Source organism: Canis aureus, chromosome 25 (genome assembly GCF_053574225.1).
Source record: "Canis aureus isolate CA01 chromosome 25, VMU_Caureus_v.1.0, whole genome shotgun sequence".
NCBI classification, from domain to species: domain Eukaryota; kingdom Metazoa; phylum Chordata; class Mammalia; order Carnivora; family Canidae; genus Canis; species Canis aureus.
This window is the reverse complement of record NC_135635.1, coordinates 1166869-1182871: the sequence shown is the minus strand read 5'-3', so window position 1 is coordinate 1182871 and position 16003 is coordinate 1166869. Positions and strand designations below refer to the sequence as shown.

General features: G+C 56.9%; 1 protein-coding gene across 2 annotated transcripts in view; it reads left to right on the top strand.

Moving 5' to 3' along the window:
• Positions 1-7512, top strand: part of HOXC10 (homeobox C10) — a 106371-nt gene extending 98859 nt beyond the window's left edge. For both annotated transcript variants that reach the window (XR_013363710.1, XM_077869790.1), the window contains one exon: positions 6852-7512. The gene's annotated coding sequence lies outside the window, so the exon portion shown is untranslated. The remainder of the gene's footprint in view (positions 1-6851) is intronic.
• Positions 7513-16003: the final 8491 nt, after the last annotated feature.

Below are 16003 nucleotides of genomic sequence, written 5' to 3'. Positions count from 1 at the left end.
CCCCAGCGAAGTGGGGGGGGGCGCACAGGCTGTGTGGTGTTACAGTTGGGCTCGTGGCTTCCCATCTCCCGCAGGTGCGCGTAAGCTACCCACATCGACGGTCTCAGTTTCTCCAGCTGTACATTGGAACTCTTCAGGGTACCCAGCCAGGAGGTCACTGCGAGGGATGCACGCGCAGGGCCCAGCCCAGGCCTGGCACACGGTGGGCGCCCAGCAAGCATCAGCAGGCGCCCCGGCCCCCTCCTCCTCATCACCATCACCGTCACCACGGAGCCACCGGTGGCTCTGGGCCGCGGTGGCTCCTGCCCTGTGGGGGTGTTGGAGGCCAAGTGCGGGCGAGGGTTCTCCGCAGGCCACAGAGCAACTCTCTCATTAACTGTCCCTCCCCCCCCACACTTCAGTCCCCAGGACTTGGGAAAAAGGACACTAAACAGATTATGACTCCATTTCGGGAATTAAATCAAAACTCAAGACTAACTCAATTTGGCTTCTGATGAGAGAGAAAGGTTAAAAGGGAGTGAGGAGGCGTCTGGGTGTGCTCTCAGAATTGTAATCGGCTCTGGATCCTTGCCCCGGCCCCTCTGCGGGGCCAGCACCCATGGGGGACCCCTTGGGGTGGAGGAGCCTCAGAACTCCGTAGCCCGGAAGCGGGCGAGGGGATTGGCCAATTGTCCCAGAACGTGTCCTCAGGAGGGATCCTCTCCTCGCAGCCCTAAGTCAGCCTAGCCCCGGAGGGAAGGGGTGGAGGGGACCCCAAGGCGGTGGGGTGAGGTTTCAGCAGTGGGCAGGCCTCACCGGAGCCAGCAGGAGTCGGGCTGGGGCAGTCACCTCCCTGGAGAAATACCTGGCTGCAAGGGCCTCTCTTTAAAGACCCCGAGTCAACACTGACCCTGCCATGTCCCCCGTCACCCCCCAAAACATTACCACACACGTGGGTGCGTCAACATGTACTGGGTGTGGGGTTTCCGCCCAGTCGCTCAGCAGGGCCCGGCCAGCCCTGGGCCTGGGAGCTGAAAGTGGGAATCGATTTCGGCTTCGGGGAGGGGGTAATTTTCCTCAGTATTTTTTTAACTAAAAAGACTTTTTAAAAAGATTTTATTTAGTTAGTTATTTTTAAAAGGTTTTATTTATTTGTTCATGAAACACACACACACACACACAGAGGCAGAGACACAGGCAGAGGGAGAAGCAGGCTCCACGCAGGGAGCCCCACGCGGGACTCGATCCCACGACCCCGGGGTCACGCCCTGGGCCGAAGGCAGGCAGGTGCTCAACCGCTGAGCCCCCCGGGCGTCCCTCATTTTCCTCAGTATTTTGCCTCGGCTGCTAACAGTCTCCATCCGGGCTTAGAGCCTGATTTCCCATGATACAGAAGGGGAAACTGAGGCTGCGGGCGCCGCGCGAGTAGCTGGCTCGGCATCAGAGGCGGCGCAGGACCTGCGGACGATTCCCCAACACAAACCGGGGTGCAGAGGGACAGAGGGCAGGGAAGGCCCCGCCTCGGAGCCCAGCCGGCCGGCGGCGCGGTGCAGGGGGGCCGGGAGCTCCGGCGCGTCCTCAGCCGGCGATTACTGTCAGGGACCATCCATCAGCGCCGCCGGCCCAGACTGCCCGCCGCCCGCCCCGCCCCGCCCCGCCCCGCCAGATCGCATTAGCCGGGCGGGCGGCCGGCTCCCCTTCTCCCCTCCCCCCTGCACCCCTCTCCCCTCCCCCGCCCCGCCCCTCCCCTCGCCCCCGCACCCCCCCCCCCGCACCCCATCTCCTCTCCCCTCGCCCCTCCCATCACCTCGCCCCCGCCCCGCCCCTCCCCTCCCCTCCCCTCGACCCCGCACCCCCCACCCCATCTCCTCTCCCCCCGCCCCTCCCATCCCCTCGCCCCTGCCCCCCCACCCCTTGCCTCAGTTCCCCTCCCCTCTTTTTCTCCCCTCCCCCTCCCCTCTTCTCTCCCCTCCCCTCCTCCCTGCTCCGCCCCCCTCCCCTTCTCCCTGCCCCGCCCTCTCCCCTCCCTCACCCCGCTTCCCTTTTCGGCCTCCCTCCTCCCCACCCAGCTCCCCCCATCCCTCCATCCCCTGCTCCCTCCCTGCATCCCTCCCCCCATCCCCCTGCTTCCCGCTCCCCTCTTCCCTGCAAACCCCCTTGCTCCCCTCTTACCCCCCTCCCCCAACCCAGCATCGGTGGGGGGGGGCGCTGCTCCCGGGAGGGGGCCATGCAGGGAGGGACAGAGGGATAAATACGTATAAGGGGGGGCAGGAGTGAGCTGGCTGGCGCTGAACAGGGGGTGCAGAGAATGGGGTGCTTGGAGAGAAGGGTTTCCAGGGGGAGAAAAGAGGATGCAGGAAGAGAGAATTTGGGAAAGCAACCAAAGGGGTTGGAGGGAATCTTGGAGATAAGCTACGCTGCGCCGTCACTTTAGTCACTTTACGGAGGGAGAAACTGAGGCGCAGGCTGAGACGGCCTTCTCAGCCCCCCACTGCAGCTGCGGGGTGGCTTAGTGTGGCCCCCAGGCTCACTCAGCGCAGGGGCTCCAAGGGTCTGCTCTGTGCTGGCCTCAAGGATGCCAACCTGCCTGCCCTCTGGAAGCTGCGGTCTTTCCTGGGCGCAGGGGGGTCTGGGAGCCCCACTTCTTCTGGGTACTCAACTCCCCTTGCCCTCTGCCCTTCCACTTGGACCCTGGAGGCCATGGCAGCTCCATAGAAGAGTCCCCTCCTTCTTGCAGGACTCCCCAGGGGCTGAGACAGGTGCTGAGACAGGTGCTTGAAGGTTTGGCCACCTTGTCTTGCCTCCCGTGGCCTAGGAGCTGGACTGAAAGCTGGGGCCAGTTAGTCTTCTGGGGTGGACGGGGGTGAGGTGGGGGTGGGTGGGGGGGGTGGAGGGGGGTTAACCCCGCACATCACAGGGGTGAGAGCAAGCCAGCGTGGAGGTCTGTGCAGGATGTGCTTCGGGCCACTCCTGCTGGTGCTCTGAAGCAGCTGCACTTCCCTGAGGCTGCGTCATCCTCCAGGGAGGCACCTGTGCTCCTCACCCAGATTTTCCAGAGCCTTGTGTGGGGCTTCGTGCTGGCATGTTAGCAGCTCCGGAGAACCTGGTCCCTGTCCAGGGGGTGCTCTAGACACAGATGGCCTGGCACCTCCCTGGCTTCCCCCAGGTCCTGCCAGCTTTGCAACATCCTGGAATCCCCAAAACCTTTGCAGCCCTGGATCATCTCCTTCCTCCTGCCTCTGGGGGAACTGAGTGGTTCCCTCTAATCCCCCACAACCTCTCCCCTTAAGCCTGTTCCCTGCAAACAGGAAGCGCCTCCTTATGTCTAAACTTGGTCCCTCCTTCCCCATCATCCATCATCATCACTTTGACTTGACTTGGGATTTTGTCAGGACCAAGGTCAAAGCCGTGCATCTTTTTCTACAAACACCTTTCCCTCCCGGTCACACTCACCCAGTCCTCAATGGCCAGGCAGGGAGTGGGGACGAGCTCCCTCCAGGAGCTCTGGAAACGTCTCTTTCCTCTATCTGAAACAAGCTCCTGTATGCTCAGGGTTGTGGTAGTTGTTTTAAAGAAGGGACTGGGGGCGCCTGGGTGGCAGTTGGTTAAGCATCCAACTCTCGGATTTGGCTCAGGTCCTGATATCAGGGTCGTGAGGTGGAGCCCACCTCGGGCACAGAGTCTGCTTGAGATTCTCTCTCCCTCTTCTTCTGCCCCTCCTGCTCGTTCTCTCTCTCTCTAGTAAATAAATCTTAAAAAAAAAAAAAAGGCAACAACGAAGGAACTAGCTTTCATACCCAGCCCAGGTTATATTTAGAGGCAGGAAATTGTGAGTTTCCAATCCCAGGACCTCAGCTCCTGTACCGGTCCGCAGGTGGTGTGGGGCTCAGGGAAGGGCGAGACCTGAATAGGGCAGGACAGGAGCAGATTCTTGGGGAGGGGGCCCCCGGAGGGCAAGATGCTCCTCAAGGTCCAGATCAAAGGCCCACGGATGAATTTCAGCATTATTCCTTCTTGCGAGCAGCAAAGTGATGCCCTCAGGATCTAGTCAAGTGGAAAAGCCTGGCTGTTTCCACAGCTCCTGACGCTTTATCCGGAGGAGGGTATCAGGAGCGGTGCTGGAAGCTGAGAGGTTGGGAGGCGACCAGAAATTCTTCCAAGGGCATGGGGGGGGGGACGGAGCGCCCAGCACAGCACAGCATCCGAGGAGGGAGGCCTTGGCGTCAGTCCCTGGGTCTCTGCGCTGATTCCACACGCAGTGTCTCGTGTGATCCTGTGCGCTGGGGGCGGCGCCTGGCGCAGAGCACATGCTTGCTGTACAAATGGATGAATGAAGAGCCGTGGGAGGAAGGTCACGATCCTCGATTATAGATGAAGAAACAGAGGCACGGAAAGGTTAAATGACTTGCTCAAGGTCACTTGTCTTGTCAGAGGCAGGGCCAGATTGCAGTGGAGAGCCGCTTTGGTGGTCGAGGGAGGTGGAGAGGAGGGAGGCAGGAAGGGAAGGCAGACAGGCGCTGTGGGGGGGGGCGGGGGGGGAGAGGAGAGCTCCGTAAAGACTCCCGGAAAAGGATGGCATTTAAGACCATGCACCTTTTATTTTATTTTTGAAGGTTTTATTTATTTTTTCATGAGACACAGAGAGAGGCAGAGACACAGGCAGAGGGAGAAGCAGGCTCCACGTGGGGAGCCCGATGCGGGACACGATCCCAGGACCCCAGGGTCACGCCCTGGGCTGAAGGCGGCGCTCAACCACCGAGCCCCCCAGGTGCCCGGCCGTGCACCTTTAAGATGCCTTTGAAGGGTGACCTGTAGCAGGGGCACAGCCCTGCCAGTAACACAGACAGACCAAGGGGCGAACAGAGCGCGGAGGACCAGGACAGAAAGCCGACCCTGAGAGTCTGGACACCTGGCCGCAGACCTCCACTAGCCCCTAGTGCTGTGTGACGTCAGACCAGCCACAGCCCTCTCTGAGCTCTAGGGCATGAAGATACCAGGTGAGGAGGAGGGTGCACATGGGCCCGAAGGGCCAGGTCGTTGTCCTCAGGCCAGCGATGGTGGGCATCGGGGTCCCTTTCCCTAGATCTATCCTGTGAGGTTATCGTTGTTACTGGTTTTGCCTGATTTTAATCATCTTATGTTTTTTAAATAGAAAATACATGTAACATGGTTGAAAACTCAAAAGGCACCAAAAGTTGTGCAGTGACAAGTAAGTCTCCCTCCCATCCTCGGGGCTCCCGGGCCACCTGGGTCCTGTCTCCGTTACTGCATTAACCTCTATCTTGCATCCGCCTCCAAAGATAGCTTCTGCTTCCCCCGACTTGCCCCCTGCCGTCCCCTGATGTCCCCACGGAGCTGAGCTGCGCGCCGAGATTTTGAGGGGAAGTGGTGAAGGTACTGGTGGCGCCTGCGGTACGGTACAGTGTGGCCTGCCACCCCGGGGAGCTGGCCAGGGGCACCCCATAAGGTCCTTCTGCCTTATGTATTAGGACAGGCCGGAGGCTGGAGGCTGCTCGGGGCTCGGGTCTTGGGTGCTACCCACGTGCGGGGTCCCACAGCCCCGCGGGCACTCCGCCGTGGCCTGGCTGCCAGCCTGCTCCGGCTCCCACTCTCCGCCCCTTCCCTCTACTACCTGCGGCGCCCTTGGGAAGTCTTCCTGGAGGCCTGGCTGCCACTTCGGGTGCAGCCGGGACATTATTCTGCCCTCGGTGGACTGGGCTCCCTCCCGTGCCCTACAGACACCGCCAGCCACCCCCCCAACCTGAAGGCTCTGGATTCCCGGTCCAGCCTGCATTTCCAACTGCTTCACGCTTGCCTGGCACATCCCCTTCATATTATTGGCCCCAAGTATACTTCGGCCGTGGAGATGATGAAATCCCGACCTAGAGCCGGGTCTTCTCCCAGAGTCGGAGTAAGTCCAGGCCAGCCCCTTTGGCAACTACATCTCCCCACTTGGGGTGATGCCTTGGGCCCAGGCTGTGACCCTGGGTCCCGGGATGAGTTCCGCATCGGGCTCCCTGCATGGAGCCTGCTCCTCCCTCTCCCCATGTCTTTGCCTCTCTCTGTGTCTCTCATAAATAAATAGATAAAAATCTTTAAAAAAATAAAAATAAAGATTCATTGATTTATTTCAGAGAGAGAGTGTGTGTGCAAGCTAGGGGAGAGGCAGAGGGAGAGGGAAAGCAGACTGCTGTCTGAGCACGGAGCCTGACCCAGGGGTCAGTCTCCAGACCTGGAGATCATGACCTGAGCTGAAACCAAACCAAACGTTGTCTGTCACTTAACTGACAGACACCCAGGTGCCCTGAGAAGTCTGCAACTCTAAGTACGGTGGTCAGCGAGGTCTCACTGAGAATGTACATCTGAACAAAGACTTAGAGGTGAAGGGGTAAAGAAGCCCCGTGGATATTTTGGGGAAGAGTTTTCCAAGTGCAGGGAACAGGTGGTGCAAAGGTCCTGGGGCAGCCACGGGCCAGCGAGTTTGTGGTGTCTGGAGGCCAACGTGGCCGGAGTGGAATGGGCGAGGAGAGTGGGAGAGGATGACAGGGGCCACGTGGTGCAGGGACGTCTATGCTGTCTTAAGGACTTTGATCTTCACTCACTCTGAGTAAAGCAGGGAGGAACGACATGCCGGGACTCAAGTTTTAAATGGTCCTTCTGCCTTATGTATTGGGAATCATTTGCGTGGGGCAAGGGAAGCTGCGGGGAGACTCGCGGAGGGGTTATGCGCAGGTGCACGTGAGAGGCGAGGGGCCTGGGCCCGGTGGCAGCGGTGGCCCTGGGGACAAGGACTTGGATTCTGGATTCGGTGACGGTTTCTCTTCCTCGGCTTCAGTCCCTTGGCTCCCTTCACTTTCTCTCTTTTTTTCTAGGTTCTGTGTTTTCTCTGTTCCCGCTGCAGGACGTGGCCCAGCACCCGGGGCAGAGGCTGAGGGCAGGGCAGGCTGGCGGCAGGCCGGGCCCAGGCTCCAGAGGGCGCGACGGACAGTCAGTCGTTGAGGGCGCTCAGCTGGGCCGCTCCAGTCCTCTCCGAGCCGCCCTCGAGGAAATCCTAACCAGCTCTCACAAACATGTCAAGCCCAAAGCTGCTGTGTGTGTTTGAGCGGAGCTTCAGACAGCTACTTAACACCGGGGCCTCCGGGCCTTTGATTCCTGCGCCCCTCGCCTTGCCCTCTCCCCCCGTCTGGCTGGTGTTTATCGGCCAAGACGATGTTTAAATCACACTCGTTTCCTATAAACATTTCACTTGAAATGCCATCCGCTGCCCCAGAAATTCATCTATCACCAGCTCGGGGTGTACTTGAGGAGCCTCCGGGCGATGCTCCCCGTCTCTGTCCCCTGCCCCCCACCCCGCCTCCCCGACCCATATTCTCAGGTTTCACGCTGTAAGAACAACTTCCCCTCGGTGTAACAGGGCACTTAGTGCCAGGATTATTTATAAGGCCGAGATGGCAACGGGCGGTGGGGAGCAGCCCGGCCCGTGGACACTTCCTCTTGCAAAGCTCAATAAACGGCCTGGAACGCTGTGTGCCACCTGATGTCTCGGCCTTTTGTGCGGGTCCTTTCGGCTGCAGGGGGACGTGGAGTTTGGAGGACGGGGGTCTGGACCGGGTCACGGCTGTCGGCGGGGTTTACGGGGTTTATGAGCCGGGTACCTCGACTCCCTGCCTCTCGTTTCTGGCCAGGCACTTCCTTCCTCTTGGAAACGAGCTGCTCCTGGGCTTGTCCCCCGGCAGGGAGCCCGCGGCCTCCCAGGGAGAGCCACGGCACCCTCCCCGCGGGGTGGTGCTGGGGGTCGAGCCGGGGAAGGCATCTGGATGGAATGCAGGTACAGGCGGCTCCAGGGCTTCTGCTCGCTAGAGGTTTGAAGGGGCTGCACTCAGGCCCCACGGAGGGGAGGCCGGGGGCTGGGCGGATGCACTTGCTGAGGGCTGACAGCTCTCCGACCATGCTCCCCCCAGCCTCAGCAATTCGCCAGTTGTCCTCATTAGAAGGCTCTGCTGGTCTGGGGCTGGAGGATGTGACCCATCTCACTTACTGGCCAGCGTCACACCAGCGTAAAGCACCATCCAGCCTTCCAGGTCCTTCCCAAAGGCCTGCTCCAACCCTCCCTGGACACTGGGGCACCTGCACCCCCATCCTGTGCCCACCCACTGCGTGCCAGGCACCTCTGAGGTGAGTTCAGGGAAAGCCCTGGGCGAGAGACTTCTAGAAGGTAGAGAGGGATGAGGGTGAGGCCTAAGGTGGGACAGGCGGGGGAGCAGCCCTCATCTTTGGGGGCCAAGTAATGCTCCCTTTACAAGCCAAATGAAGAAAAAAAGTTCTAAGGGGAACATATGACTCCATAAAATAAAGGGACATAATTGGGAGCGATATCTAATTTATCTATTGAATGCCTCCTACGTACTCTTTTATCACTTAGATGGACAGAGTATAATTGGTGTGCTGAACGCCATCAATCTCAGGGCCTGGGCTTCCTGTGCTGGCTACACCTATTACTGTCAGATTATGACACTGTAATACCAAGATCAATGACATTTTAAATGTGCTCCAGTTATGGGCAATTGCTGACAATAAAAACAGTGACAAATTGATGAAACTTGGGCAGCGATGATCTGGTGTCAAAAATAAACCATAAATAATCTGCTTTCCAAACTGGGAGAGGTGCCTGGGACGCCGGCTTCAGGGGAAACGGCCCAGGGGAAGACAGCCGATCCCACCCCCCACAGCATCTTGGCCACTCAGGAAGCCCCACTCGCTCTGGGAAGCTCCCTCCAGGCTGGGCTGCGAGGGCCCAACAAGGAAACGGAGGGGTGGCCTTTGGTCAGGGCCCGGCAGCCCCTCAGAGAAAGTCCCTTTCACTGAGACCTGGGGAAGCACCTGCGGGGCCACACAAGCTCACCGAGATGCGGGAGGGGGGTCTTGCTGGACGCTGGCCTAAAGGAGGAAGCTGGGCTCACCGGCCCTCTCAGAGTTGGACCTAGCCAGCGTGCAAGCCGGGACCACGAGCGTCTCTCTCCACGCAGGGACTGGCTCCGTCCACCAAACTGGCTGCTCTCATCTGCACCCGCCCCGCCCCATCCCCTTCCAGGAGATGCTCGGTGTCTCTCCTCCGGGAAGGACTTCCCACAGCGGCAGTGTCCTGGGCGCCGGGCGTCAGTGCAGGCGGGGACGTGTTGGAGGAATTCTCATTTGGGGATCATGGAAAAGAGGAAAAAGAACGTGAAAAATAAGATCTTGGGCGCCTGGGGGGCTCCGTGGTTGAACATCCACCTTTAGCCCAGGGTGTGACCCCGGGGTCCTGGGATCGAGTCCCACGTCAGGCCCCCTGCATGGAGCCTGCTTCTCCCTCTGCCTGAGTCTCTGCCTCTCTCTCTCTCTGTGTCTCATAAATAAATAAAATCATAAATAAATAAAATAATAAATAAACAAACAAACAAGAACTATGGCTCATTCTCTGGTTTTGCCTCCTGTTGGAGTTTTCTCAATGAAAGGGAGCTCCAGGCCTCCAACCAGCTCAACTATTTCGGGACGGATTAAGGTAACCCCTTCTCCAGTTTCGTCTTTTTAAGCTCTGGCCATCCTTCATGGTTTTGCTCTCACACGTTTCCCTCATTTTACTAATGATGATTTCTGAATATGGGCACCACTGCTGATGCTGCCATTACAAGGATCGCTACCAACGGGAAGCAGTTCTTGAGCGACTGCTACCTGCCAAACTCTGTTCCGGATGCTTTGCACATGTTATTTTTAATCCCCATAGTGGCCCTGTAGGTGACTATGATTTTATATATTCTAGAAAGGAGGAAACAGGGGTGCCTGGGTGGCTCAGTCGATCAAGCATCCAACTCTTGATCTCAACTCAGGTCTTGATCTCAGGGTTGTGAGTTCAAGCCCCACATTGGGCTCCATGCTAGACATGGAGCCTAAAAAAAAAAGAAAGAAAGAAAGAAAGAAAGAAAGAAAGAAAGAAAGAAAGAAAGAAAGGAAGAAAGAAAGAAAGAAAGAGAAAAATGGAAGGGAGGAAAGAAAGGCTTTGAGGTCTAGGAAACCACCTAAGTGGTACAGCGGGCGAGCGGGAGAGCAGGAGAGGGGTTTAAGGTGCTGGCTCTAAGGTTCATCTTCATTCCAGTCCCTCTTACAGACCTTCTCAACCTTTTTTACAGCTGAGAACCCAGAGGCCAAAGAGTTCCCTCGAGAACCTACAGCCAGACCCAACCCGAGCTTTTCCCACACTTCCTAGTACACCCATGCTCTCTCTCGGTGTACCACTACAATCTCCTTCCCGGGGAGGCTTCTACTCAGCCAGGGGCGCCAGCCTTGACCCCAGAGACAGCGGGGGGTCGGCCTGGAGTCAAACAGCTGCTGTTGGAATAGTCAGTCCCTTTGCCTCTTGACAGCTGTGTGACCTGAGACAAGCCACTTCGCGTCTCTGAGTTTCCGGGGGCTGTGACAGCTTAAACGACAAGGCACAGAGAGCATTTGGCAGGGAGCCTGGCACATAGTAAGTGCTCACTAAATGGTAGTTATTAGAGATAAAACCGGGGACAGTGGCAGAGAAGTTTAAAGAACTAAAAAAAATCCAACCAGGGAACCACACACTGACAATGCTCACCTGCAGTGCAGGGGTCCCGGGGCCACACGACGGGGGCTGCATAGTGTAGGTGTCACAGGATCCGTAACAAGCCCCTCTGAGTACCACAGAGGTTTTGATGGCAAATACCTTAAAACATCATTTTTTAAAATATTTTATTTATTTATTCATGAGACACAGAGAGAGAGGCAGAGACACAGGCAGAGGGAGAAGCAGGCTCCATGCAGGGAGCCCGAGGTGGGACTTGATCCCGGGACTCCAAGATCATGACCGAACTGAAGGTAGATACTCAACCACTGAGCCACCCAGGCGTCCCTAAAACATCATTTTTATATTAACACACACGAGATACACTATTAATAAAATGCCAAGTCTGCATAATTTTAGAGCTAAACCCCCAAAAAATGGAGCTAACCCTTAGGCCTCAAAAGAATTGGGTCCTTGTCCAGGGCCCTTTAAGATAAGTCCCCAGATCGCTGGGTCCCATTCCCTCTCCTTTCTCTGACATCAAAGGGACTTTGGCAGAAAAGTTCGAGAATCTTTGTGTGAGGGACGGAGCCTGGGCCAGGGCCAGATTTCTGACCCCGACACTCTTTAAAAGCAAAGTGTACAAACCACACTGCCGCCCCCACCTCCCCGTGTTTAACCCTCAAGTTTAGCATTCACGACATGAAGCATTCGGCGTGACTTTACACCCACTTGTTCCTGATTCCGTCCTGTTTAATAACCACCAGCGGACCACTAATCATCAAGCGCGGGAAGGGTGCACGTTCTAGCCGGCTACAGAGCGTGGCACAATTGCTCGGACTCTCAGGGAAAGACCCCAAGGCTTCCTGTCACTTAGCTCCTTTAGGTTTTAGGGCCGCGGAAGGAGCCCGACCATTCAGGCCTTGACCCTGCGTCTCCTCACCTGCGTCCTCCTCTGCAGGTGCCGCCGTGGGCGCAGCGTGGGGCTGCCCAGGGCTCGGGCTGCCACGCTCCGAGGACATCCAGGGGCCACCCGTAGGCCTAGGCCATGGGGCCACCACGGCCCTCCGGAGCTCACCTTCCCTAGCTCCGGTCTCTCTAAAGTTTCACTTTCTTCTTTAAAATATTTTTTATTTTTTAGATTTATTTGAGGGGGGTGCAGAGGGAGGGGAAGTCTTAAGCAGACCCCACCCTGACCCCGGAGCGGCCGCGGGGCTCCATCTCGACGCTGAGATCACAGCCTGAGCTGAAACCCGGAGTCAGACGCTGATCCGAGCGCGCCACCCCGGCGCCCCCGGAGCCTTGCTGTCCTCCTAGTGGCACAGCTAACGTGTGATGATTGCGGAGAAACCAGCCCAGTCAGTGAAAGGAGGGAAAACGGCTGAGGAGTGTCCCCACCGGGGAAGAAACCTGGTTCGCTGGGCACGTCCGGTGACGGGGCGGCCGTGTTCTCTCCACCTGCTGCAGCCACCCGGGGGACCCCGTGGGGGCCGGGGAGGTGCCGTTGCGCAGGCCACGCGGCCCTGATAAAAGTCAGAAGCCTTCCCAAGGCCCCGGTGCGAGGGGACCGGTCACAGCCTGGTCTGAGGATCAATAGGTTGGTCCTTGGATGACTCTAGGGTTTGGATCCGGAGGGCAAAGGGCCTCCCTCCCCGGTGGGTCCCAGCACCCCTTCAAGCAGCAGGCTCGTGGGGAAGAGGGGTGCCCGGATCCTGGCCGGCTCTTCCAAGAGTTTTCCCCACTACCTACTCCGTTTCTCCGTGATACTTAAAATTCCTTGAATAAAGAACAAATCCAAATTGCAAGTAATCCCAGGAAAGGGAGTCGGGCGACTTAGGCCCGTAACAGCTCCTTTTCTGAGGGAAGGAAGTGCCTTGCTCTGCCAGACAAAACGACAGCGACACTCTGGTCCCCCCCCAAAGAGTGGCACTGGGTAAGGCCCTCCTGCCCCAGAACTCCTGGGTGACGTAGGGACATGTCATCAGTCATACCCAGGACCCCAAGAACCCTGAGGCCCAGCTATGGCAGGCTCAGGGAGGGCTGCACAGAGAGACAAAGAGGGGTGAGAAGGAAGCTGCGAGGGGCGCCCAGGGGGCTCGGCGGTTGAGCGTCTGCCTTCGGACCAGGGCGGGACCCCGGGGTCCGGGGATCGAGTCCCGCATCCGGCTCCTCGCATGGAGCCTGCTTCTCCCTCTGCGTCTCATGAATAAATAAAATCTTTAAAAAAAAAAAATGAAACTGTGAGCTGCCTGCTGAGCTGAGTTCAGGAAGTCGAGGTTGGGGTATGGGGAGGAGGGGGCAGGGGAGGGGAAGGGAGGGAAGAGGAGGGGACGGGAGGGGAGGGGCCAGCTTGCAGGGGAGGGCAGAGTGTCAGAGGGACAGGAGGACAGCACAGACAGCAGGTGGGGAGCTGTTTAATGGTGAGTTGGCAGCAGGGGGTGGGGGGAGGCTGGGCCCGGGTAGGGGCGGCGGGGCGAGGGTGAAGGGGTGGCAGTGGCTTGGCAGAGGGCAGCCTTTTGAGGTGATGACCGGAGCTCTGGGTTTTAGAGCAGGAAGGCAGGTTGTATTTCACATCCTTCCCTGAACAGAGAGATTGGCTTCGGCCAAGAGTAAGTCCCTAGGAAGCGGCGGTGGGTACCCTGCCGTCCATCCGTTGATGGATACGGAGTGGGAGCAAAGTTGGGAGTGTGGGCATCTGACAAAGTCTGTATGATTCTAGAATCGCTTCTTACACCTCCTTCCTCCTCCGCCTCGGCTAATGGGCTGAGGGAACCCACCACACCCAGGCGGCCAGGCGGTCGTGGGTAACGCAGAAGCTGGGCCCTGCCCCCGGCCTTCCCCCTTGGCTTGGTCTTCAACTGCCCCCTTGCCCCCAGCACGGCTGGACCTTCCCGCCTCCGGTCTCTGTCCCTCCAAAACCTTCGTAGCCCCCAGCCTGACAGTGTGGTCTGCTCCCTGGCCTCGACCCCTTCCGTGCAATGCAGCCCCCGTGTCCTCTGGCCCAGGAGCTTCTGGATTCACCCTTCCCTGCAATCCAGCTTCTCCTATCTTGGATACCAGCACCTTCAGCCCATGAGTCACACCGGACGGCGAGTCTGGGATGCCTGGATTCCTCCCCTGCCATCACCCTCTCTGAGCCAACAAGTACTGGCTCATCTTCAATAAGCCAAGGCCCGTCCGTGGTGCCGAAGAGCAGCGCGGACAAAACGAACTCCTGCCCCCACCCCCCAGGCTTGCCATCTGTGACCTCGGTGCAGACTCTACACCTGTGACCTCGCTGTCCACTCTCCCCATCCTCAGTCCCCGCTGTCACCTGGAATCTCCACTTGGTAGGCAGAGCGATCTTACGAACCCAGATCTACCCTTACCGGTGCTTTGCCAGAAACCTCAAATGAAGATTTTTTAAAAATGTGGAGTGAGGGGCGCCTGGGTGGCTCAGTCGGTAACGTGTCTGTCTCCAGCTCAGGTCATGATCCCAGGGTCCTGGGATGGAGCCCGCATGGGGCTCCCTGCTCAGCGAGGAGCCTGCTCCTCCCTCTGCCCTTCCCCCTCCTCATGCTCTCTTCTCTGTCTCTCAAATAAATACATAAAATCTTTAAGAACTGTGAGGTGCAAAAAATCAAGATGTGAATTATAATAGTTGAACAGCTTTAAAAAAAAACACTGAAGAGATATAATATGATATATTCATGGGCATATGTATGTGGCCAAAGCTCGAAAACAGAGACTGGCCAAACGACCCCAAATCCGCATGGTGGTACGTCTGGGAAGGAGGAGAATGGTACTGGGGAGGAGAGAACGGAGCTCCTGTTTTATCTGTAATGATCTGTTTATTCTATTTTTAAAACTTTATTTCTGGGCAGCCTGGGTGGCTCAGTGGTTTAGCGCTGCCTTTGGCCCAGGGTGCGACCCTGGAGACCCGGGATCGAGTCCCACGTCGGGCTTCCTGCGTGGAGCCTGCTTCTCCCTCTGCCTGTGTCTCTGCCTCTCTCTCTCTGTCTCTCATGAATAAATAAATAAAATCTTTAAAAAAATTAAAAAAATAAAACTTTATTTTTTAAAAAAGATTTTATTTATTTATTCATGAGACACACACACAGAGAGAGAGAGAGGCGGAGACACAGGCAGAGGGAGCAGCAGGCTCCACGCAGGGAGCCCGACGTGGGACTCGATCCCAGGTCTCCAGGATTGCGCCCTGGGCCGAAGGCAGGTGCTAAATCGCTGAGCCACCCAGGGGTCCCTATTTTTAAAACTTTAGAGCAAAGTTGACAAAAGGTCAATAATAGGTTAATAAAACTTTAAGTCTGGACAGCGGGGACAAGAGCGTGACACTATTCTATTTTCTGTATTACAGAAAAACCGATCGAAATTTAAATCGTAAATATGTCAGGGGTCCCGCACCGTCCCCACCCCCTGAGCCTGACAAACTGGCCCTTCACCAGCTTGTCCCAACCCCTTCTATCCACACCGAGGACCCCTGGCTCCCCAAGGAGACCACAGGCCCTCTTGCCTGCAGCCCTTTGCCCCGGCTCTTCCCCCGAATGCCCCTGCTGCTGTGCTGCTTCGCCCCTGCCCTTCCAGACTCGGCTCCAGTGGGGAGGAGGGGACGGCCAGTATAGGGAGCTGGGAGGACCGGGGAGGTGGACACAGTCCGGTGGGGACAATTCTTTCTCGTCCTGGTTCGGATTCAGCTTCAGCCAGAACAGATCACTGGTTTCTTCTTATTTGTTTTTCTTTTCCTTTTTCTTACCATTTCAGCTTTTATTAATAAAACAGAAAACTAAATTCAAGGCGACGGCTTTGTTCTTGAGTCTGATCTGACCATATTCCTGGAGACATGATTCTTTATTATTTTTTTTTTGACATGATTCTTTAAGAGGACTTAAGTTACTTTTTTTTTAAAGGTTATTATTATTTTTTTAATTTTATTTATTTATTCATGAGAAACTAGAGAGAGAGACAGACAGACAGAGACACAGGCAGAGGGAGAAGCAGGCTCCTCGCAGGGAGCCTGACGCGGGACTAGGATCCAGGATCATGCCCTGGGCTGAAGGCGGCGACCAAACCACTGAGCACCCCGGGGCTGCCCAGGACTTAAGTTTCAATATACAGACAGGTTTCATCAAAAGTGGGACACTGCAATATCTTGCAAGGTTAGGTAAATGAAATAAAAAAGAGAACAAGTCAAATATTAAAAATCACAGAAATCTCCCTCAAATATCAGGGGTTTGGGATCCCTGGGTGGCGCAGCGGTTTGGCGTCTGCCTTTGGCCCAGGGCGCGATCCTGGAGACCCGGGATCGAATCCCACGTCGGCTCCCGGTGCATGGAGCCTGCTTCTCCCTCTGCCTGTGTCTCTGACTCTCTCTCTCTCTCTGTGACTATCATAAATTTAAAAAAAATTAAAAAAAATATCAGGGGTCTCCTATGACAGTCCTCAATGTGCTGCTCATCAAGATCAATC